Source organism: Notothenia rossii (genome assembly GCF_949606895.1).
Source record: "Notothenia rossii genome assembly, chromosome: 2".
In the NCBI taxonomy this organism is placed as follows: Eukaryota; Metazoa; Chordata; class Actinopteri; order Perciformes; family Nototheniidae; genus Notothenia; species Notothenia rossii.
This window is the reverse complement of record NC_136904.1, coordinates 60,543,829-60,569,777: the sequence shown is the minus strand read 5'-3', so window position 1 is coordinate 60,569,777 and position 25,949 is coordinate 60,543,829. Positions and strand designations below refer to the sequence as shown.

At 41.2% G+C, this 25,949-nt stretch overlaps 1 protein-coding gene across 1 annotated transcript in view; it reads right to left on the bottom strand.

Moving 5' to 3' along the window:
• LOC307029173 (uncharacterized protein) overlaps positions 1–25,949 on the bottom strand; it is a 426,810-nt gene that overhangs the window by 294,986 nt on the left and 105,875 nt on the right. The gene's annotated exons all lie outside the window — the stretch shown is intronic.

The following is a 25,949-nucleotide window of genomic DNA, read 5'->3' as shown; positions in this document are numbered from 1 at the left end:
TCAGAAGAAAAATTCCTACCTTCCTTCACAACAAGTGCCAAATGTTAATAAAAAGCAATATTACAGGGAGGTATAATACAAGCAGAGTCACAGTGAGCTGTCAACAGGCTACACCAGCTCACCTCCAACACACCATCAAGCCTTTTACCTTGCCGGGTTTCCTATGGAAAACCATTACCGTGTTCTCGCCAGCTTCATAGATCACGATGGGTTTAGGCTCAGTCCGGCTCCCCTAACCAATGGAACATTATTATGTGCAAAGTCATCCAGCATGTGATGGGAGGGCTGAAGTTCAGGAGGTAGAACGGACAAATACAAAGGGAAAAAGGGAATAGAATATCATGTGTTGGTTGAGCCTTGAGGGGCTCCGGTGTTGAGGATCAGGGTGGAGGATGTGATGTTTCCCACCCGCACTGCCTGGGGTCTGCCCGTCAGGAAGTTCAGGATCCAGTCACAGAGGGCGCTGTTGAGCCCGAAGTCTCTGAGCTTGATGACCATGAGGGCACAATGGTATTGAAAGCTGAACTGTAGTCAATGAACAGCATTCTCACATATGTGTTCCTCTGCTCCAGGTGTGAGAGGGCAGTGTGGATGGTGAGGGCTATGGTGTCGTCTGTGGACCTGTTTGCTCTGTAGGCAAACTGCAGGGGGTCCAGAGAGTTAGGGAGGGAGGAGGTGATGAAGGTGTTGACTAACCGCTCAAAGCACGTCATTATGATGGAGGTGATCGCTACTGGGCGGTAGTCGTTGAGGCTGGTGATTTTTGTTTTTTTGGGGAGAGGAACAATGGTGAAGTGTTTGAAACATATGGGGACAACAGACTGCAGCAGGGAGCTGCTGAAGATGTCTGTGAACACCTCTGCCAGCTGAACTGCACACACCCTGAGAACACGGCCAGGGATGCCATCAGGTCCAGGAGCCTTGTGTGGGTTAACCGTTTTAAAGGATTTGCACACATCTGCCCTGTTTAAAATAAAAGGGCAGGGCTCTGGCTCCTGGTCCTTTTGTGCCTCCACAGCCTGGCTTCTCTCAAAACATGCAAAATACTGTTCAGCTTATCTGGGAGAGATGCGCAAGCAGACAGTCCCGCAGCACCCCCCGCTGCGAAAATCAAACCTTCCCTGTTTTCCCACTTCAGGGCACTTAGAGTATGTCCATTAGTCCCTGTATCCCCATCATAAATACAAAATTGTTATTAAGAAGAATCCTCTCCTATTGGTTTTGATAATACATAAAAATGTCAGACCCTGTTCACCATGCTGCTCTAAGGTACATTACTATAACCACTGCAGGTGTTACCAGTGTGTTGTGTACTTAGAAGTCTATTCTACAGCACTATTCTTGGCATACTACCTACATATTTTGTGCACTGAAAAGACTGCAGACATACTCAATACTTTACTGATTCTGTCTGTGGTACTCCACTCCGAGCTCATTCACTGCTATGAAGGGTTCCTATTGTCAATTGATCTGTGACCCTTGAAAACTCTTTTGACGTGATTATGCTAATTTCAGGTTCATTATTCTGTTTTTCCTTCCTAATAGAACATATTTTGCATGCTTTAAATGTATGTCCAGTAAAATATACCTGTATTCACGATCCGTCTGAATTGCTTGGATTGCTGACTTAATAATCTTACTAGATTCCAGAAGGCTCCTTCAAAGGCACGGTCTCTCTGTTTCTTAAAATCATAAATACCTATACCTGCTTTATCATCCAAAAAGACATGGAAATGTAATTGTTTACAATATCTAAGTCTAAAAAATGAATGTCTGGCCACTAGATTCTAGAAAAAGTTACTCAAACATACAACTGGTGTATTTGTTTGAAACTACTTCCACCAAGTGCAACAGCTTGGCTCATTGATGTGTTTTCAATAGATTTTGTACAAGAGTGGCATTGGGACTGGTGGCCCATAGATAGCTGTAAATGGATATCTCCAGTACACCTGTCATGGTGCAGTAATTATTATTAAATCATGAAACATTTTTAACATCAAAGTTTGCTTAATATTCCACAAGTCAGAAACAACCTCACTCTCTCGTTGCTGCTTGTTATGGGATGGGCTCAGTGGTCCCTCAGCTAGACTCTACTTTCATCCCATTTCACAGCCACCCTGTCCTCCTGAGCAGGAGCCAATCACAGCAGGCCGCCTCGCCCAGAGCCCTAAGCGGCTGGAAATCATTAGAAAAAGCTGGCCATGTTTTTTGGTGCCGGCACTGTCCGTATTCATACCGAGCCCAATGTGAAACATTCCCTGGGGCGGTGAGAGGTTAATCAGCAGGGCAAAAACAATGAGCTCAGGTCCTGCAGGTATACGGGTGGGGGGAGGAGGAGGAAGAGGAGGAGGATGATAGTCTGTGTCCGAGGGTGTACGAAGGACGGTGTGTTGGGTCGACTGTGAAATGAGGAAATGCATCAGGAAATGCACAAGGACACCCAGGATGCTACGCATTTATGTGAATGCTGCAGATTTTTGTAATGCATACTAAGTCACAGCATATCAAGTGTGTTATAGACACAGAATTGGTTGAAATTTTACATCTGTTCCAAGTGAAAGGTCTCGAGTTTTAGTGAGATGGGACCGGCCTTGGATCGCTTGATATGCATTTGCCATTACTCCATTTCATTCTTCCTCTGTGCAGCAAGGCTATCATTAGGCTGGGGGATGTATCTCTTCAGAAAAGGACACTTCTCAATGTTTGACTACAATAGCATTTAACATAAATACAAAAACTAAGTCTCCTTTGCAGGTAGAAATCAACATGCCCTAAAAAATGTTTTTCGGAAGTGAAACCATCTGGAAACACAATTGTGGAAATGCTTTAACTGCACTTTGTTTTTCATGTTTGTCTTTTACTTCACCCCCATTTCTAAAGGGAGGCTCCACGTATGTACTGTGGGCGAAACTCAAAAATATAATAGAGAGTGCCTGCACAGTTGTAAATGCACACTACGGCCCATTTCAACCACTAATGGTGTTGGCCTGGTGTCGACTCAAGGCAAGTCCAGCTGTACGGCTCTCTGCGGTCAGCTTTATGAGACGCTCGGTGGACAAGCCTTCAGCCCGGCCAATGCCAGGCTCACCACATTTCCCACACACACATAAGACAAAAATACTGCCCAGCAAATACACCTATGAAGTAGTATTCAAATGGACTAATCCACACACAATAGAGGTTTCTCAAGACTCAAATTTCCCCTCCTCGACTCCTATCCTCGACTCCTCTCCTCGAGACTTGGTGCCGCCAACAGGAGATGCGAGCGGAGGACTGAGGAGGGGAACTGAGGAGAGAGGAGTGGAAGCAGCAGGCGGTTAGAGAAATGAGAACTCCTCTCCTCTGAGCGGTCATTTTAAAGAGACGTCCATTAATGATGACAGGAGGCACAGCAGCACTCTGATGGACAGATGTGTTCATGACGACTTATATATATTTACTTTTAATTCATTGACAGTGCGGTATAATGAGACAATAACAGGCTACAGATGCGGACATATACACACACACACATATATTTATATAAATATATACAATTTCAGAATCAAACAAGTATGAGAGCACTCTCATAATAACGTAACACAATCAGAGACTGGATATATCCCCCCCCCCCCTTCTCTCTGGTCGCTGAAATGGACACCAAACCAACTGAGACCCGTCTGTCCGCCGCATCTATGCACTGTACAACACACACCTACACACTGTACCACACACACACCTACACACTGTACCACACACACACCTACACACTGTACCACACACACCTACTGCTCCTAAAGTGTGTGTGTGTGTGTGTGTGTGTGTGTGTGTGTGTGTGTGTGTGTGTGTGTGTGTGTGTGTGTGTGTGTGTGTGTGTGTGTGTGTGTGTGTGTGTGTGTGTGTGTGTGTGTGTGTGTGTGTGTGTGTGTGTGTGTGTGTGTGTGTGTGTGTGTGTGTGTGTGTGTGTGTGTGTGTTTGAAGGTGCCTGCATGGACCTGCAAAGGCCAGTGATGTAAATGATGCTCGACAGGCATTTGGCAGAAGTGTGTATGTGTATTCTGCGCAGCGTTCACTTGTGTTCAGGGTTTTCTTTTATCTCACCTCTTGAAGAGCTGAGTGTGTTATTCAGTGCTCCACCTGCGCAACAATGTCTTTGTTGCTCCATGGTTTCATGTTAATTTGACATAGGGACACATAAAAGTACCATTTGTCTGACTGCATGTCCCTCTGGCTCCACTTCCTTATTATATCCACAGTTCGAGGCATATTCCCCCGCTGTAGTCACTGAGGCTATGCCTGTTGAGTTTTCTACTCCAGTGTGCACTTTACAAAGACACAACATTAGCATAGTCACCTTACAATTTCCTCACGTTTTGAAGCAGTGGGCTACTAGCTTCAGAAAGATCAAGACAAAAACTAGAAGCACAGGGTCGATGACTATCAATTTAACCGACTGAAATTGTTCAGAGTGTTAAAACATGTTTTCATCAGCTGGGAATATCTTGCCAGCTAACGTTAACTTCATTGTTTGGTTCATGGGATGCAAAAGGGTCCTAACCATGCATTTAAGATCTGAATTTAAGATTCACTAGTAAGTACAATGCCATAACAGTGGATATTTGTAGATTTAATGAAAGAAGCAACAATGCAATGATATGAAGGGGCCGATGAAATCATGTTGACGAATGACATCTCTTGGTCCGGTCTGGGAGGACGTGCTGTGGTCCGGACATTACATTACATTACATTACATTGCATTTAGCTGACGCTTTTATCCAAAGCGACTTACAATAAGTGCATTCGACCAGGAAGATACAACCGTGAGGAAAACAGAATCATATAAGTACATCAGGTTTCATAGAGCCAAACATTTCAAGTGCTACTCAACTGGCTTTAGAAAAGCCAGCCCTTTATTAGTATATAAGTGCTTTGTTAGTAATCCAATCGCTCGAAGTGGAGTCTAAAGAGATGAGTTTTCAGTTTGCGCCGGAAGATGTGTAAGCTTTCTGCTGTCCTGATTTCAATGGGGAGCTCATTCCACCATTTTGGAGCCAGGATAGCAAACCCACGGGTTTTTGCTGACGGGAACTTGGGTCCCCCTCGCAGTGCGGGTGCAGCGAGCTGTTTGGCTGATGCAGAGCGGAGTGCACGTGCTGGGGTGTACGGTTTAACCATGTCCTGGATGTAGGAAGGGCCAGATCCATTCGCAGCATGGTATGCAAGTACCATTGTCTTGAAGTGGATTCTAGCAGTTACTGGAAGCCATTGAAAGGAGCGGAGGAGCGGCGTGGTGTGGGAGAATTTAGGAAGGTTAAAGACCAGACGAGCCGCTGCATTCTGGATGAGCTGGAGACTCAGAGTGGGGGCTCTGTCTCTGGCATGATCCAGCTCATGCTGATTATGGGCCCCCCAGATGGTTCCTATGAGTCATTTAAAAGTATGTACAAGTTGAATATGAATGGACGAGGAGACAGCTAGAGACGATGAGGTGGTGTAGGGATAAGGGAAGGAAGGGGTGAAGGGATTGGTGAACAAAGGGATGACAGGATGAAGGGATGTAGGGATGTGGGTGAGGATGAAGGGATGAGAGAGCGAGGGATAAGCGGATGTAGGGATGAAGGGGGTCGATGGGTGGAGGGATGAAGGGGTTTGGCTAAGTACGAGGTGGGAAGGGAGAGGGTGAGTGTGGGCTGAGAGAATGGAGACAACGGAGGCCTGATTTAGCCTTAGCAGTGATTAGAGATGAGATTGAGACGTGGCCTTGCTCCTGAACCTCAGTTAACAAATTAACTTGATTTAAGATCACCAAGGAAAAATTAAGTTCTTCACTCTGCTGTTATTTTACAATTGAACACACAGGCCAGAAACACACACCCATGGACAAACTGTACCTATTTACTAGGGATGCCAGAAACTGACCATGATCTAATTCGAAAATCGGAAAGCCCTGGCGAATATTAATCGATTATTCGCCGCCGTTGACAGTCTATATTTTGGTTGAAACTAAGGCAGGAAAAAAATGAAAAACATAAATAATAATAAAAAAATATATAAATAAAATCGAATTAAAAAAAATTATTTTCGATTATGGAGACTGTAACGAATATTCGAAAAATCGAATAATCGCTGGCATCCCTACTATTTACATGCAAAAATAAAGAGGACACCTCTCCATTAGTGGACCTTGTGCTTAGGTAAAGTATCAGAAAACGTGTTTTTTTTAATGATGCCGTACAGATGGTAATATAAAGTTTCTTGAAATATATTTAATGTTTGTTGAACAGGACAATTGATTCCATGGTATGTTACTTCATACAGACATTCTGGTTACTCAACATAACATTTCTGTCAATCATTTCAATGTAATTTGGCTCAGTTTTTTCACAAGCCCCTCATGAATCTGTGTGTGTAACACAGATATCATTTTCCAGCTAATAAAGACTGTATGTCCAATGACAATTTGATTTTTCCAACAGTTCACCCCACAGAAGAGATTTTGTTGCCAAATGGCCGTCCTGCCCTCCACACAGTGACATCATTAGGTTCCATATTTATCGATGTAGTTCCTTTCCTATGGTTAGTTATTCCTAAAAACCTCACTGGAGCTTTGAAAACATATGAATCAATATTTAATGACTGAATGACAGAGCTATTCCTGTAAAAGCATATGTCAAAATATAACCGGATGCAGCATGAAAGCTGGATAAACACTTGCGGTTGGATCCATGTTGCCATTCATTTGTCAGAACATGTTTTACAGCAAGTACAAGACTGATTATTCTGCTGCACAGAGTTGGTGAGATACTCAGTCTAACTGATAACATGCCACCCCCTCCTCTTCTGTGGGGGTAGCAGTTGGACGTCACCCACCAGCAGCATAGAAGTTACCAACGTGACATTGGATCTCACCTGCAGGGGCTCTATGATCTCAGCTGAAGCCAGATTTGGGACAGAGTGGATGGGTTGCTCGGACAGGCTGCCTGGACACAGGCCAGACCCACAAGCTGTGAAAAGGTCCTGCGGCCTCGCTCACATTACGCCAGTGTTACATTTGTTCTAGCTCCTCTTCACTTCTCCTGCCATCTGTGGTCTTAATGAAGCTGTCAATAAGCTGTCATTCACTCATGAGTGGCTGTGCCTCACAGCACGATGGCTAACATTTAGCCAACAGGGACTCAGTGAAGCCTTGAGCTGCAGCATAAAGTTCCATAATTGCTGTGTAAACAACTTTCAGCACACCAGACACCATTGCTTGTCAGAACCGGTAATGATTCAAGCTGGTGGAAGTGAGGAGCATAGAAGGATTTTTGCTTCGAGTCGCTTGGGAGAATACAATCACAGGGTGTATTTACTGAATGAGAAATGGCAAATCACAGCATGCCATAAAGTCTTGGACCAGAGTGAGATTGTAGTTGTGAGGAACAAAAGAGAAAGTCCTACTGTTGGGGGGTAGGAAGTCATGGCAACGGCAGACCGCTGGGAAATTGGTGAATGACAGAAGGGGTTTTGATTCTTGTTCACATGGTGTCACACATGGCTACAACGAAACCGGAGGCTTTGTGGAACTCTGTGTATCAACGCCCTCCTGTTTATTGACTGCCAATGTGCAGTGTTTCACAGGAAAAGTAGTCCCTCCCTGTTCCTTAGTTAATTCACATTCAAGATAATCTGGAGCTAGTCGGTAGGGGGGGTCCGGGATATGGGTGTACTGCAATGTTAATAAATAACAATAATTCAAAGAGCAAAACATATTTTTGAGTTTTTATATTTATGAGTGACTGTGGTGTCATCTGAACAAAACTTGCTTTTGTTAAACCCTTAAATGGTTACTGTATCATGGAGGAAACATCCATTTGCATGCTGTGTCCATGTGTAAAACGGATGATTTACAGTGTAATTACGGTGTAATATTGGTGTAACATGGGTGTAAAATGGGTCTTATTCACTTTAATATTGGTGAATCATAATAATAATATGGGTGTAATAGGGGTGTATTCATTTGGAATCTAGGTGAAAGTGTATTAGATGTGTAATAACAGGTTTAAATGACTGTGATAACAGTGATAATTATGGTGTAATATGGGTATAATATTGTTGTTACATGTGTGTAATATTTGTCTTAAAACAGTGGGTGTAATGATAGTGTAACCTGAATGTAAGAGGGGTATATTAATGTGTAATATGGTTGTAATGTATACAATATCAATCAATGAATTTCCCCGAAAATATGTTTATGTGATTGCCCATTTAAAGAAGTAAAAAAGAAAGACCCTTTCTGAAAAGGGTATATAAGATGCCACCCACGATGCTTTTGACCCCAACAAATTGGTTTTCTTGGAAATGCATCAACCTGAGAATTAGTTTTCTCCAAAGTGCAGGTCTTATAAGGGTATCAGTCAAACAAAAGCTTGGTAATGCCTCCTGTTTCTGAGTCTAACAGAGATAATTATATGTCTTTGCATGTCCTTGGAAAACCCTTCACTCTTAATTAGTGCTCTAATTCAGCTTTATCTCTTATAGCCATACTTTCCACACCAATGTCATAATCACCCTCCGGCAGAATCAGTGATGGTGAAATGAGGAGGGAAAAGAAAATATGACAAATAAGTTCTTGGCACAAGTTCAATGTCTTTGAGAAACCCATGAGAAAGTGTTGCGGCCGGGTGCCGCTTTTTCCACCGAAGCTTGTGAGAGGTGGAGGGGTTAGAGGCTTTCTGGGATATGCTCGGTGCTTAATGGGGATGAGTAAGCATTCCCGAGAGCCAGAAGTTGTTCTGGACTATGTGTGGCCGCGCTGACGTTAGCCGGTGCTTTCTTATTAGAGAGGAGAAGGGCAGCGGTGAGCCAGAACAGGCAGAAGGAACCAGCCAAAGCTAGCAGCACATCTTAGCGGCTGTGGAATGCTCTCATCCTCATCCTGCTCACCCAGGACAGACACCCACAACCTTAGAGTCCCTTTCATTTACCCAATCACTCTTTCATTTCTCCAGCTCCAGCCTCCCTCTTTCACCCATGCACATCTGTCTCTGTCAGTCTCTCCCTCCACCTTTTGCTCCCTCTCTATCTGTCTTCTTCCTTCACGCTTTTGTTGGCCTCCCCCACTTGTCAATCTGCTAACCCTATTAAGGGTAAGTAAGAGGAAAAAAATGTGGGGTAATGAAATAACACAGGGAATGACACCCTGTCGTGGGTGAAGATGAAACCGGTCTATTTATGAGAGCAGAATAAATAAAGCGGCTTTGAGGTTGCGCCTGGGCTCTGCCACAGAGGAGTGACAGAAACAGCACTGTTCTGTTCAATAAAGCTAGAGGGAAATCCATTTCACTCTCATAACTGAGGTCTTTATGAACAGAAGACATTATGGCTGCCTTTAGCTTGGCGATGTTTCTGCCTACTGGGCCTGAGGCAATCCTGTTTTCAGATTGTATTTATCCAGGGGAGACTTGTAGTCCCAATGTCTTGTCTTGTTGTTTAACAGCTTCATTAGCAGGTTTGAGTGCAAGAACAAACTTCTGTCAGCCATTAACGAAATATCAATACCCAAAGCCTTTTTTTGGTTTTCTACAGTTAACAGTCACAGAGTGATACTACAGATTGTCGTTGACTGTAAATGTCAGCTTTTACAATCAGAATCAAGGATCAGGGACTTCTTTTCAACATTGTAAAGCCAGACATACTCATGTCTGCGTGTCAGAATAGTTTTGATTAACCAAAGTACAGTGCAGCCAGAAGAAATGCCTTTCTGTTACAGGCACGGTCAGTGCTGCTCTTTCCATCTCAAAGCAAAGCTAGGTAAGTTTTCTTCAGATTGCTGAAAGGCATAATAAGGATAACTGGTAATGTAGCAGAAGGCACAAGTAGTGTTGCTGTGGTTACCATTACATACTGGTCGAGAGCAGTATATAGTATGTTTGAAGTGTCCACTATTCATAACAGGGAAGGGCTCATAGTTATTGGCAGGGAGAATGCTGGAAAAACAGCAAAAACATTCACAACCGAGCAGAAGATATACTATTAACTTCTCCTGTAAAGGCCACCTGTTGTCACATGACCTGAGTCCGTGAACGAGCCGCACTCACAGAAACTATTACTTTCCTTTCTAAAGGAATCCAGTAGGCCTACGTAGAGTTTCCTTTTGCAGAGTTGGGAGTCAAGATATAACAGCCTAGCATGTTAACGTGTGAACAAGGTGCTTAAAGGACGATGCTTATATCTGATGATAGCATTGAGCCATCCTCCTGCTTAGTTCAACATGTTGGCAAACTATAATCTCTCATTGGTACTGAAAATAAAATACAGTTGAGGCTGATAGGAGTGTCATCAATTTTGAGGTTAGAAACAAACTTAAAATCCTCCGGGGAACATGAATGTCTTAAATGCATTAAAAGACACCCAAAATGCTTCTTTGAAATTATTTATCATAATCCATAAGCAATAAACCTGCTTTTCCGTTTCCAGATGTCAGAGCGAGAGATAGCTTCACTCTCATTCAAAACTACATGCGCAAAGCCCCCACCTTTTTGTGTTAACGTTGGTGTCTATGTGAAAACCCCCCTTCGATTCCATTGGCTCTAGCGGTTATAAAGAGGTCAGAATTGACCAAGGGGGGCCAGAGATATGGAAAATCCACCCAAATGACCCCAGAAGTGTTTTTTTGTTGCTAAACCTCTCTACAAAGGTCAAATTTAACTTGTTTTGCATCAATCTTGATACAGGGTACTTATTATATGTTGTACTGTGGATTCCTAAAGCTTTTAGTCTACTAACCCATCATCCAAGGGTAGTTTCCACTATAAGTAAAAAATAATCTTTGAAATTATTTTAATTTACAGTTTTTTAATATGTTCAATCTGAATTTTCTTTCAAATAAAAACATCTATATTGATTCTGACTTTTCTACATCCAACACACAGGTTTATCATTGCTTTGAGAAAAAACATTTTAATTTTCCCCTTTTAGAAGGGAAGATTTGGTCATTTGTTCTAGAAATGTCATTTTTGAGCCTGAGACCTGAAAAACAGGCTTGTGTTCTTTTAACTACCAGACCAAGAAAAAAGCTATGGACAAATTATTTATTTGCATTTTTTTTAGCAAATGGGACACAAATAACCACACATTTTTTTTTAAAACATCTCTGATACTCTGAAAAAGTCATATTGCTAGTTGTCGTTACAAAATGGTTTCTCTGCATTTGACCCCTCCTAGTGTTAGGAGCAGTGGGCTGCCATTATGCACGGCGCTCGGGGAGCAGTGTAGGGACACCTTGGTAGCACTTGGTCTTGCCGGGACTTGAACTGGTGACCTTCTATTTGCCAAGCCAAGTCCCTATGGACTTCTCCACCACCGCCCTACACAAAGAAATGTAAATCTGAATGAAATAATCTTATTCTTCTGACAGAATCATCTGTTTCATCAGACTAAATATCCTACTAAACTTTTTGTAGCCGTAACTTCCTGTATTTATTATAGTGAAATCCAAGAGTTTTGTATTTGTATCAGTGAACGTATCGATTACATTACCTGAAACTGAATGCAGACATGTTGACTTATCCATAAAGCCTTGTTACAGAAATTAGACAGTAACTGACCTGCTACAACTAAGATAGAAATCTAATAATAGATGGGCTTATATTCCAATCGCTTGTGGGTCAGGAGTAAGTGAAGAAGCTCAGCTGACAAATTTCAAGAATCTCTCTTCAGGAAATAGGTCAACATTAATCCCAGATCTGTGCAACCATTTTTGGCAGTAAATTGAGGACAGAAAATTCCATTGGAAAATATGAACAGTGTCGTTAAACCTTGTCCTGTATGTTGTATGTTTTTTTTTCTTCAGGTGGGTGACTAAGCTGCTTTTGCTCCAGCAGCTTCCCAAAAGCCAGAGGCAGGCAGATGGGTCTGTGTTGGCTTGAATGCAACAAATAAACATGTGATTTGGCTTTTTATGTGTAACTAATGCTAAGCCATCATTAAAATCTATTATTCTTGGTGGACGGTTTTTTTTAAAGTGGATTTTATTTGCTCCCTTATTCTCTTGACCAAAATGTTGGAAATGCGTGCAAACCTCAGCAACCCTCAGGCACTGCAATTGAAACTGTAATTTAACAGAGTGACCGTTAAAACAAGGCTATGAACTGTGGAGATAAATAAAAAATAATAAAAGCTGAGATGAGTAACAAGCTTTAGGTCTGCTTCCCCTGTCTGGCATCTCCAGGGAACTCTTGCAGAGCAACAGATGGTAAACTCTGAATGACTCAGACACTGCGCCTCTTGCGTGGTCCTCTACTGCCACCTGCTGGCCACACCATGAACAATACATTTAGAAAAACAAAGAATCCAAAAAACAATGACTAAAAACTAAAGATAACAAAAAAGTACATTACATCACTGCTAAAATAGATAAGTGACTACCAAGACATAAAGTGACATGACAAAAATTAAAGCAAATAAGTACTGACAATTAAACATATGTAAATATATAAAATAATATGACAATAAAATATCCTGAATCTTGAAGTACAAAAATCAAAATATATAAGAACAAAAATCAAGAAAAAAACTAACATGACATAAGCAAATCAATGAATACATTAAAATAAAAGGTTAACCTTCCTCTCTGTTCAGTTCTTTAGACATATCCAATTTTGGTGGGAAATGCATAAAAGGATCCCAGAAAAGCCTCTTGCATTTCTTTAAGAGTGTAATTAATTTGATCCAAAGAGATATAGTATTTTTTTTTCTGTGTGTGTGTTGTCTGTTTTATGTGTGTGCTTGTAAATGCGGGGAAAAAAATGAAAATAATAAATAAAGTGTCCTTAATTGCCATCATGTGAAATGCGTAATGAAAACTCATGTTATGAAGCACCCCTCCAACAGGTTCAGTTAATGACTCAATTTAGATAAATAATTGAAGTTTGGGCATCCGTTGTGAGTGATGATGAAGAGATCCCCGCACAGACTCTAATGATAAACACATGTGAGTCTTCCCACTATCTGGGCCAATTATAGACAGCAGACACTAAACAATCTATCAGAGCCCCATAGAAAAATGACCCCCCTGATACAAAAGGAGAATGAAAAATGATGTGGAACGTGTAGAGGTGTGAGCAGATGGATTATGAACTATAAATGTATAACAAATGAACCGAGCAGGGGGCCCAGGACTGCCAGACCCGCTCAATCCATCACCGCTCTAACAAGACAGTGGGCAGCGTTGTGTCGTCTGCAGGAGAAAGAGTCCACTCAGAGAGACAAACATGTCCACACAAAAAGAGACCGTGTGCAAAGACTGTGGGCTGTTTGTTGATTAATCATGAACCAGCTTTCTTATGTGTTTTTTTTCTCAGTCTCATATCTCTCTCCTTTTTCTTTCTGTCTCTCCTGTCCTCTCAGCCTGGTCTCCTTACAAGTGTGTTGGAATTGTCACACCTTTTTAATCAAAGTCCATGCAAGTCAGGAAGATAAAGTTGATGGATGTGTCAGACAAACATTAGACATCTGATCAGGAGACCACTGTCTGACAAAATGTCATTGTTGACTTTTCAGAGTTATGTAGCATTTGTCTTTCTTTTACCCGAATATATAGTGTGTTACTGAATCAAGTAGTTTGAATCCTTTACATGTTTAAAACTGCAACGGAGAAAACATGTAATTTGGAATGCTTTTTTGTTGTATGGCAATGTCATTTCAATGAGAAAGGTTTGGTCCTCTTAGTAGCCACATGTTTGGTACAGATAGACTATGGTTACAAGCACTGGCAGCTGGTTAATATTTTTGGGTTAAAAGTTAAACGTCTTGAACTGATTTCAGGAAAATTCAGTCCAGACTTGCTTCATAGGATGGAAGGTAAAAGTTTGGTGGTCCGACGTTCTTGGTTCTAGTGTCCCCTACAGGTCAAAATATACCCTTCTTGGTTTGTTAAAAAATACCTTCAAACAGATCCGCATTAGCCGGTTTAGTATGATGTGCATTTAGGGAAACCTTAGCATAATGCTAATGTGAGGTGTAAACATTATTAACATTACCTGCATATAATGAGCATGTTAGCTTCTCGACAGCTGAAAAGGATCAAAATCAAATATACCTAATTTTAATTCATTTTACAGTGTTTCTTTTCTCTTCTCTTTACAATTATCATACAACCTCACAGACTTGCTAGGATGAGTGTGACATGTAGCCTAATTTAGAGGAGATCTATTTATCACATGGTGGGGGTGCTAACATAACATACACTAGTTAGTGAGTGTAAACCCATCATGTGTGTATGAGATACACTATTCATCTCTACTGCGACAATTGTATGAGATGCACTCATTTGATTTCTTTCTTCCATCCAGAGAGACCACTTTTTTTTTAATGAATGTAACATTTTTGTATAGGTTGTCTCATAGCGACTGTTGTTTTAACTTACTATGTTTTCCACATGATTAAAACTGCTAATGTAATACCGGAGCAACTATATTTACCTGGAAACTTAATTAATAATTCAGTTTAGTTGTATAATAAGGTCATTTTCTAGAAAACAGGTGGCTTATATCAAATAATAAAGTAGCAAAATGATATAGCCCCTGTTTACAGAGTATCCAACATTACACATATCACATGATTTCACACTTCTACCGCTTTACAGTTTTTCTCGATTGCTAACACACTAAAATTATACATAAAGCACAATTATTTTAACTGACACTCAAAGAGCAAAACATCGGCTCAAATCTCCAAAACTCTAAACACGTTTTCAGCTTTTCACACAATTTGCAAATCAACATGGCACTTTTTGCAAACCACTGCACACGTTTCTCCACGTAAGACACAGGAATCTGACATAAAGTCATGTGTTAGAAGGTTTAAAACACTGATATTCAAAATGCTTCACACATGGACCAATGACCAAGAAACATGTTCCACCTGACCAAACACCTGATAGCATAATTGTTGGCTCATCAATCAGGATGTTAGCACTATAAAAAGACCACAGGTGAGCAGGCTACTTTCTTACAGCAACAATGGAAGCCAACATGGAAGCAAGAGGAAGAGGAAGAGGAAGAGCTGGGGTGAGAGTGAGAGGAGGAGGAAGAGCTGGGCTGAGAGTGAGAGGAGGAGGAAAAGTACTCTCTAAAATGAAATGTTATCAACCATGGTTTGACAATGAGAGAGGCTGGACAGAGGGTTCAGCCTAATCTAAGCCAATTTACTGTTGCCTCTGTAATCCGGACACTTAGACTTCATATCAGGTTAGTTACCAGTTTTTAGCTCTGCATAATTCATGATATATCAGTGCTTATATCTGTTGTGTGAAACGTATGTACTTCATTACTGTAATTTAATTGTTGCATTCTATAACTGTACAAAGATCCTGAACAATGTACTGTGGTAAACTTACTTTTATGCAACACAGACACTGACCAACCACTATATCTTTGTTGTTTATCTGAAGGACTGAGAAACAAAGAGGTGCAGGTGGAAGGCTAAGGATTTCCAATGAGGCACAGGAAGCAGCAGTTACAAACTGGGTTTTGGCAAACAATGCCATCACACTTAGAGAGATCCGAAGCATTGTAACTATGTGCTGAGATGCAGAATGCACAATGTTATCTTTGAATAAAATATGATTTTTTTCAACAAGTCATTTGTATTTCTTCATTTACTGTATTTCTGTAAACTCAAGCAATATTTCTCTGTAGAAACCTCTATGTACAGAGCATAGCCCATAAAAGATGGAAGTGCTTTAGATTATGCTCAGCAGTGTGTAGTTGGGTGGTCAAACCATCTAGTATTATGAATGAAGTGTGTTATATTTGGAGCAAAAGTTTGCATTTGGTAAGTGTTTATGTAGTTTTGAGTGCAGTTCTTCACTTAGCAGGAGAAATGAGGTGTTTTGCACTTTGGGTGTGTGGTTTTGTGAATTGTGTTTAGTGTTCTGAGAAACTGAGCAATTAAAAAAAAAAATGTGTGTTAGCAATCGAGAAAAAACTGTAAAGGACCAAATGTGCAAAAAGTCTTGAAACACCCAACACAGAGCTCAACATGATGTGCAATTTACACTGGGTGGAAGCTAATCTGAGCCTCTTCTTTCAAATCGATACTCTAAAATAACAATGGAAATGTGTAAGGCATTAAACAAATTTGCTTTTAAACTTTTGTGTGCTAAAGAAAAACGATGCAACTCAATTCAGAGTCTCATGGTCAATAAATGACATTTGGGCAATGGATTGGGCTAAATGCAAATCAGACACATGCTCAAGTTTATGCAGACCTGCATGCACTGAACCTTGTGCACAGGTCCATGCACGTGCACTTCCCTCCCTCTCAGCCTCCTCCTGGATCTGCCTTTATGAGGAGAGCAGTGTGAAACTGACACAGCCATTATCTCAACCCCCTCCACCCAGCTCTCACACAACAGGGACAGGAGTTTGATCAGCTTTGTCAAAGATTCTGCTCTACGGTCACTGTTTGGTTGTGAAGTCATGCAAACACCAGCATGACATCATAGCGGAACTGGTCTCGGATCAGTGGAAAGGCATGCCGAGTTTTTGTGAATTTGACCTCTAGATTCTAACCCTTTCTTGCCAGTTTCTTTTTCTTTCACTGTTCTTATGTATAGATTCTTTATAATAAAAGCCCTTGATCTTTCTGTCTCCATTATCGCCCCGTCCTCCCTCCATTCAGCAGTGACCTCTAGGTGAAAGAGCCATTCTTTGTGCTTATGTGAAAATGGAGCCTCAGGTTTCATTATTTTTAATGTTCTGCTACTTATATTTGTGTCTGGGGTCAACCATGTATCTTCCTTAGACAATTGCAGCCGAGTGGAACCCCCCCGCCTGCGGTGGTGTCACCTCCCAAGGCCCCGGTGTTATAACTCTGCAGAGGGCCTTGCTTTGCTGCATCACCTTCATTAACTCGGCACTGGAAGCTTCTCTGTCATCCCTGGCTCCATGACTCGCCTCTCCACTCCGGCTTAGCTTCCCCAAGTTTATTTCTCCACTTATCTACAGCGAGGACAGAGGGAGGCAGAGACAGAGGGAGAGAAAGGGGAGATACTCGGAGCTCGGGCTGTGTTTTTTAATCTGTTATTCTCCTGTATTGGCACGGGCGTCTCCAGTGTGGGGATTAAGAATCCAGACAGAGTGATGGAACTCAGCGCTGACCCTGGGGGCGCTGAGGACTGGAGGAGGAGGCGAGGGGAGAAACAAAATAAATCATCTCTGTGGAATGAAAGAGAGAAAGACGGTAGACGCAACGAGCCGCGTGGAGGATTGTGTGTGTTTGTGTGTGTGTGTATGTGTGTGTGTGTGTGTGTGTGTGTGTGTGTGTGTGTGTGTGTGTATGTTTGTGCATACCAGAGAAAGAACCTGTACAGAGGAGAGAGTGAGGTGCTGGCAGTGTAATGGTCTTAATTAGGTAAAGGGAGCGGTCTGACTCCTGAAACATGACATAAGAAATTCTGAAGGTCTAAAAAACTGTGGTTTAGAGCTACCAAGTACATTTACAGTGCTTAAGTACACATTTGAGGTACCTAAGTGTTTGATTTGATGCTACTTTGTACTTCTACTCTACTACACTTTGGAGACCAATTTTGTACATTTTACTGCATTTGTTTACTAGTTAATCTATCAATTCAGATTTAGATCAAACTAAGGAATAACTTGACATATTATTATTTGGTATTGATTGAACCATCCAACATTATAATTATGTAAGTAACTAAAACTGTTGACAGGGTTAACAGAAAAATAAAGTGGCAGCAATGTTATTTAAAGTTTTTGTTTCAAAAATATTTCACAGTTCCAGCTTCTCAAATGTGAAGATTTGCTATTAGTACTTGTAATCAAGAATCTTAATACTTTGTCCACCACTGTTAAAACCTGTTGATAAGAAGCTGAGGGGTTACCATTGTGCTGCTTTCACTCCTCATTTCCACATGGATGAATTCATCAGATGAATAAACCAGATCAAGAATTCATGCTGTCAGGCCCATCAGCGCAGAGGCAAAGCTATCTTCTCCAGCGTTGTGTTTTGCAGCAGCAGAGAGGCTAGTGTCCCGCGGTTTTTAATTGGTCTCGTATGCATTTTCATATGACCCAGGAAGAGAAAGATCATGTGTGCGATTGTTGTTTCAGGTGTGATTTATTGTTGAAGCGTGTAAACATCAGTCAGATACATTTCCCCTCGACCTGTGTTAGCTTCAACAAAATGAAACAAGACGATAAGCTACAAAGTGGCAGGAATATAATACAATTATTAACAAATAAGAAAGTTATGATGGTGACTCACTCTGAAAGGTTTGATTTTCTCAACCCTTAACGCCCGCTGTTCACCCTGCCTTCAGTGAGGCAGTCTTTAGAACAGCTATACACAAGGTCGGACAACTCTGTACAAACCAGTTATTTTCAAACCTGATTGCAGCAAACCTACAAGTGACTACCAGGTAATGCAGAGCACCCCTCCACCACGGCTGTAAATGACTGTATACAGATCGCTTCATCCAGGCTTTGCAACTCAAAGCGCTTTTACATATACAGCATTCACCCAAAACAAGAGGCAAGAGGTGCCATGCTTGGGGTTACGTTTCTGGTCCAGGGAAAAAACCTCCTGAAGACAGCAGCACACCGTGACCCAGACAATCACTCTGAGTTGACCAATGATTCCTCAGAAGAGTCTATGACCATCGCTTCGTTACTTTGTCTCTGGTTTGAATATCTGTTAAGAAGTAATATGCCTTTTTCTATTGGCCATTCCCACTGCAACTACTCCTTTTTGCCAATTGACATGAACACAAATGCACCGACACACACACACTCACTGAAATAAAGTGTGTACCTAACCTCCATGTCTAATTTCAGCCTCCTGACGCAACCAAAGACCTGGGGAATTGTTTTGAGGACTGACCGACTGACAGTGACCTCTGGAGCTGCTGGTCGCTGCTAACATTCATTATAAATCCGTGTAGCATGCAGCTGCAGGTGCTGGTGAGCCAATGGATTATAATCCATGAAGCTGCTTTTTAGTCTGAAGGCCCATTTGACACTGTTCAGTGGGAGGAAGAATTGTATAACTCTTAAAAGTTATCAGCGTAGTAGATATTTAACTTTCCGTTACAAAAAAGTTCAGAACTAATTAGAGAAATTACAGAAGTTGCCAAAAGTCTAATTTGACATGTTTTTATTGCTCAACCCAGTGCCATGCTTGATGTTGTTAAATGTTTCTGTGTGTCACGGTTTGTGAAACAAGCAGGACCCAAATGCAGATATAAACTGAAAATTCCTTTATTTCAAGGCTATGATAGAGATATATATATATATATATATATGACAAAACAGAACACTCACCGCAGAACTAGTCATGGAACAAGACGAACCGACCAAGACAGACAGAAAACCCAGAACTTAAATACACACAAGACTAATCACACAACAAGACACAGGTGAGGAGGGAGGAGAAAACACAGGGGCCCAGGTGAACATAATCAGACAATTAGACACACCAGGGAAACTAATGACAAGAGGAAAACACAGGGAAAAGGACCAGACAATAACCCAAAGGAAAACATGACATGGAAAACAGCAAAAACACCCAAACCTACAAAACTATAAACGTGACATAACATGAGAATCGTGACACTGTGCCAACAAAGTGGCTTCATTAAAATAGGGCTACAGTGTACTTGCTACGGAGGAATTGTTTCAAAGGTACAGAACAATAATAACGTTCAGTACAGCAAATCTTCCCAGTCACGTTTTCATCAAAAACTTTTTTGGGGTTGTTTCCAATGAGGTTTCTGCACACAAATGTAATGTAAAAGAATGATCCTGTGCTACGTCTGAAGTGTCCACTGTAGACTGGGATATCAGTTGCTGTGTTTGTGTGGCACTTTATTTTACACTTGAAGGAGATTAACATATTTTTCTCTTCTGCTGGGTGCCCTGCTGAGAGGTGGGAGTTGTTCGCGCTGGGTTCTCTGTGATCCGCCTGCAACCCTGAGGATGCTGGTTCCATCTTCTCTGCATAGATGATTTACAGGTATCTCTACAGCTACAATTCCAGATATTCATGTGTTTTTCATGTTTTTTTTTTCATGGAATACTGCTTCTAAATCCATACCAATAGGAACAAAAAAGAAATAGCTTTAAATATCAAATACCCCAAACTCTTGATGTGTGTTGAGCCCCCCATTGTGTTTTTGTACTCGAAGACTATTGTGACAAATAAAAAAGAATGACCATATTTACACAAAATATGATTTGGGAGTGACTGAGTACAGTCAAATATAATAAAATATGACAAATACTATATTCAAGGAGAGCTCTGCAGATTTCAAAATAGGTAGTGTGGAAGCAGAAATGTGCGAAATGTTGTGCAGGATTTTACAATATTATGTGTGAATTGCCTCCTTTGGAACGGGGTCTTTGCCCCCAATCAGCTGTTGCTCTGATAGTTGTATTCACCTAACAGAGACACAGAGGGAAACGCTGCAGGAGGAGAGCTCCAGCATCATTCAAGGAAACAGCCTTTTCTCTCATAAGCAGGTTCTCCACCCCTGCATTTACTATTTACATTAAGAACATCCAGAGGTCTCCACACAGAGCGCGGTGGAAGGAGGGCGTCTGACCAGATGGGCACCCAGAACAAATACAGCCGTGTTAATCTCTACTTGCCTTTCTGCCCCTGAGGCGAGTGTGTGTGACAGCTGTGTGTTTGTACGAGGCGTATTGATGGTTTGACCTCTCGACTTGATACACTTCTCTGTACTTCATCCTCCTGGACAAACAAAAGCGTAAGTATTAGACTTTGGTATTCTGCAGGCGCACGTCCCATTGTTGCCCCTGTCACAGCGCGGTGGGAGTAATGGAGGCCGTGGGGGTGCCGTGGGGGCAGTCCTCGCTGGTTAACATGCAAATGAATGGTTCTCTGGGCCTGAAAGGGTCACTCAGGTAAAACTGTGTGATGAGTCAGTGTCAGATTAACGCGCCATCAGTGTGTGTGTGGGTGGGTGGATGGTCAGCAGTGCAGCTGGACTCTTTCCTTTGAGCTACAATGTAAAAAAAAACACCTATTTTTCTACCAACAATTACACATAATAGTAATTTATTTGGGTAATTGCCAGTAGAGTATTTGGTGATTGTTGGAACAGAGGTAAAACAAAGACACTTTTAATGACTTTGAACATATTTTGTTCTGTTCAGTTTGAACAGTGGTGGGAAAATATTGAAATTCTTTACTTGAGTGAAATTACTAAAAACCACACCGTAAAATACTACATTTCATGTAAAAGTACTGCTTTGAGAATGGTACTTAAATTAAAGTTAATAAACATGATTAGGAAAATGTACTTTGGAGTAAAACTGCCCATTGCGGAAAAAAACTATTTTAAAGCAATGGCAGCAAATATTCACATAGCTGGAACTAAATATTTTTTAACACAAATTGTCTATAAGTTTTAATAATGTAAAGTAAAGTAAATAAACGGAAAATAAATGTAGTGCATTAAAAAGTAAAATATGGCTTCCAAAATGTAATACAGTAGAAGAATAAAGTAATATAAAATGAAAATACTTGGATAAAGTACCTCAAATGTGTACTACAGTAGCCTACTCACTTACTTTCCAACAATGATTTTGAATGTATTGCGTTTAACGAGATGAGTGAGGTAAAATGACTTTGTGTTAATGGAGTCTGGTGATCATATCAAATATATGTTTTGTACATTAATAGATTATATAAAAAATGTCCACATCCCAAAGTAACATGTAAACCCTTGTGTTGTGTTTCATCCCTGCTGATCGGAGCTGGAGCTGATCAATACCGGGGCCGATGCAGAGGCTTTTGTCCCGGGAAAGAATGCAGATTGTCACTTTTCACACTGGAGACAAAAGCCTGATGTTAGTGGGTGGGTGGGTTTTTGTCCGGTGGGTAGGGGCCTTCAGTGGCTATGACGCTGCCTTGTAACCCTGTAAACATGTCTGTTGTACATCAATCAAGCTCTATGAAAGAATTGAAACAGACAGACAGGAGACAGGGACAGACAGCCAATGGGGAGCCAGGGAAGAAACACTGATGGTGATGGCCGGCCTGATGGTGTGGGTGTGTTTGGGGACGATCAATTTTGTATGATATCTTTTTTTATTTTATTGATATGCTCCCTGGGGAGGTAAATGCCATCATGGGCTGCACTATAGATGTCTGCTTTGAGGACGATTGATTGATCTGGCATTTGATCTTCTGAGCTCACGGTGAAGGATGGGGAGATGGAATCATGGGAGCACCCATGGCCGCCCCCCACCCCCACCACCACTCAGTCCCCCACCCATGTCACCCTTTTTGCTCCTTCCATCATGTATCTGTCCCTTCTGCTGCCATACATCCCTCACTGTCTTGTTTACCACAGAAGTGCCTCTTAAAACCCGGGGAGGTGTGCTTTTAAAGATTTTAAAGGTTTTACCCAGGGTTCTGTTGTGCTAAAAGCCGTATAAATGACTGTCAAAGGTGATGATTCCTGTCTAATAATGAAACGTTAAAGTAATGCAACTACCAGCCTTTAATTAGCTAAGTAATCTTAGGAGCACACTGCTCTTTCTTTTATTCCCATTTTCAGTCTGAGCTATTTCATTAACAGCCGAACACATGTGTAACGCTCATTTAACGATGCACAAGACACACATGCAATAAAGGGACCAGAAGGAAGGACAGACACGGAGAGTATAAATCAATTGCATATTTAATTTTACTCGTTAAATAAAGCACTTGATTCATATGAAATCTATATTCTCTTAAATGGGTGATGAATTAAAAAGGCGCAGGCGTCGCCATGTGGTGTGTGAGAATAAAAGACTCCACTGCAACAGGACAGGGAGAATATGAGAGCTGTAATTGGATATCTGGGAATTAATTTGTCTGGCGAACATACTATGAATCAGGTCATAAAACCCAGATGGAGCAGAGAGGGAGGACTGGCACAAGGTGGTGGAGATGATATTTAATATTTCATATCTTTCACGAGTCTGCACTGCCACCATGTGGGGAGGAAAGAGTCAAACTGTGGGACAGCTGGATTTATTTAGACATACATGCAATGTTGTATTAAGTAATTAGGTATCTATGGAGGCGTGTGGCGCAGTGGATAGAGCCTTGGTGTTGGGATCAGGGGGGCACAGGTTCAAACCCCACTGCAGTCAGCATTTTGTTGTGTCCCTGAGACACTTCACCCCAAATTGCTCCTGTGGGCATTGTCCAGTACTGATTATGTAAGTCGCTTTGGATAAAAGCATCTAACAAGTAAAATGTAATGTAAGGTATCTTAATAAAGTAAAAGTAGCAATACTACAGTGTAAAAATACTCTGTTACAAGTCCTGCATTTCAAATACTTCTTACTTAAGTAAAAGTATTAGCACCAAAAAGATAATGTAAGTACTAACAGTAAAAATACTTTCTGTGCTAAATGTCCAATTGTAGAATACATCATAGATGGTTCAACTTAGTATTATTGCTTTTGAAAGTTGACATAACACACACACAACACATTTGCCAACGTTTCAGCAGGATATCTTAACCTATAATTATATGTCATAGTTTATTTATTAGTTAATTTATATTTTAGTTTTAGCTAATCTGAATCTGTGAAGGTAGTAACTAATTTTGTCAAAATGTTGTAGTGAAAAAAGCACAGCATTAGGTTGCCAAATTGTAGTCGAGTAGAAGTTTAAAGTAGCATAACAAAAAAAAAAGTACCTCAAAATCGTACTTGAGTAAATATACTTCACTGTGACACCACTGGCTACACTTGAGCTCCCCCAAAGAGTGCAACCATTCAAATAAAAATGGCTTTTCAAACTATGAATCAAAGCTGGATGAATAGTAGAACTGATCTGGTCCCCCATAGGGAAACATGTGGAGAATAACTACTGTGGGAAGAAGGCTAACCACTCTGAACCGTGAAACCTGAGAACCACTTGGACGTGACTATTGATGAAACTCTATTTCCTCCTGAGACTCAGTGTGAAAGAATGCAGAGTGGGAGCGAGGCCTGGAGTCACCTTATCACTGACACCTCCAATAACCACATTTATGAAGACATTTCTTTGGCGCTTTCTACATAAATGTCAATATTATAATCCTCAATAATCTCCACCAAGAGGGTGATGGAGGATGTTTGGGACAGTTGGAACTGCACGTTTCCCCTTTAGAGCAGGAATGTTTCTGTATGTTTCAGCAGCCATGCATCAGTGTGAAGGATGTAGCTGAAGCTAAAAGAGGATCATGCTCATTAATTATGCCCCAATGGCCTATGTAATATTAGAAAAGCCTGGTGATAGAGATGTCTTTGCATTGACATTGTTTTAGCCTCCTCAGGGTCTCATTCCTCTGTCTGTTAGTTCCCAGTGTCTCACACGTTTATGTAATGACAATTCTGTAGTGAAAACAGGAACACTGCATGACAACAGCATTGTGATAATTGTTTGAGTCTTATTGAGCTGTCACTAATTTACAAAACAGGGTTTTAGGGGTGAACATTTAAAAAGTGCACTTGTTCTTTACCTTGGTTTGTTTCTTTATTAAATGCATGAGTTTTTCATTACAGCAAAGGCTTGAAGAAAGCCTTTCCGAGCAGTAAAAGCAAGAAGAGAAAGTTGAATTCAAACAGTCATTGTAATACTATTGTTAATTACAAATACTACATTACATTACATTACATTGCATTTAGCTGACGCTTTTATCCGAAGCGACTTACAATAAGTGCGTTCGAGCAACAAAGTACAAACTTGAAGAAAACAGAATCATATAAGTACATCAGGTTTCATAGAGCTAAAACATTTCAAGTGCTACTCAACTGGCTTTACATAAGCCAGTCCTTTATTAGTATAAGTGCTTTGATAGTAATTCTATCGCTCGAAGTGGAGTCGAAAGAGATGAGTTTTCAGTCTGCGCCGGAAGATGTGTAAGCTTTCTGCTGTCCTGATTTCAATGGGGAGCTCATTCCACCATTTTGGAGCCAGGATAGCATACCCACGTGTTTTTGCTGATGGGAACTTGGGTCCCCCTCGCAGTGCGGGTGCAGCGAGCTGTTTGGCTGATGCAGAGTGGAGTGCACGTGCTGGGGTGTATGGTTTAACCATGTCCTGGATGTAGGAAGGGCCAGATCCATTCGCAGCATGGTACGCAAGTACCATTGTCTTGAAGTGGATTCTAGCAGTTACCGGAAGCCAGTGAAGGGAGCGGAGGAGCGGCGTGGTGTGGGAGAATTTTGGAAGGCCGAAGACCAAACGAGCCGCTGCATTCTGGATGAGCTGCAGAGGTCGGATGGCACATGCAGGTAGACCAGCCAGGAGGGAGTTGCAGTAGTCTAGGCGTGAGATGACGAAAGCCTGGACCAGAACCTGCGTCGCTTTCTGGGTTCGCTGGGGACGTATTCTCCTGATGTTGTAAAGAGTGCATCTGCAGCAGCGGGTTGTAGCAGCTATATTTGCAGTGAAGGACAGTTTGTTATCTAGGGTCACACCTAGATTCCTTGCAGTCTGAGTCGGGGAAACAATCGAGGTGCCGATGTTACTGCAACATACTTATCTACCTGAATCTGTACTTTTGTAAAAAGCTCACTAAAATTGTTATTTAAAATATTATGTGCATGCCTTTCATCTAATAATGTTGTATTATTTGTTGTCTCTATCTATACTTTGCTGTACCAATGTAAATTTCCCCTCGACGAATAAAGGAATTCTGATCCTGTTTTATACAGCTTTTCTTAAATACACGATACAAAGCACCCACAACACCAAAAATACTGCTGCAGTTTACTACTACTACTACTACTACTACTACTACTTCTACTACTACTATTACTACTACTACTATACTATACAATATTAATAAATTATAATAAAAACAATAATATATTGCATTTTTTCTGTCATGTTATTTGTTTTTATTTAAAAACATCTTCATTTTAATTTATTTCAGTTGTAATATCAAATAAATAAGT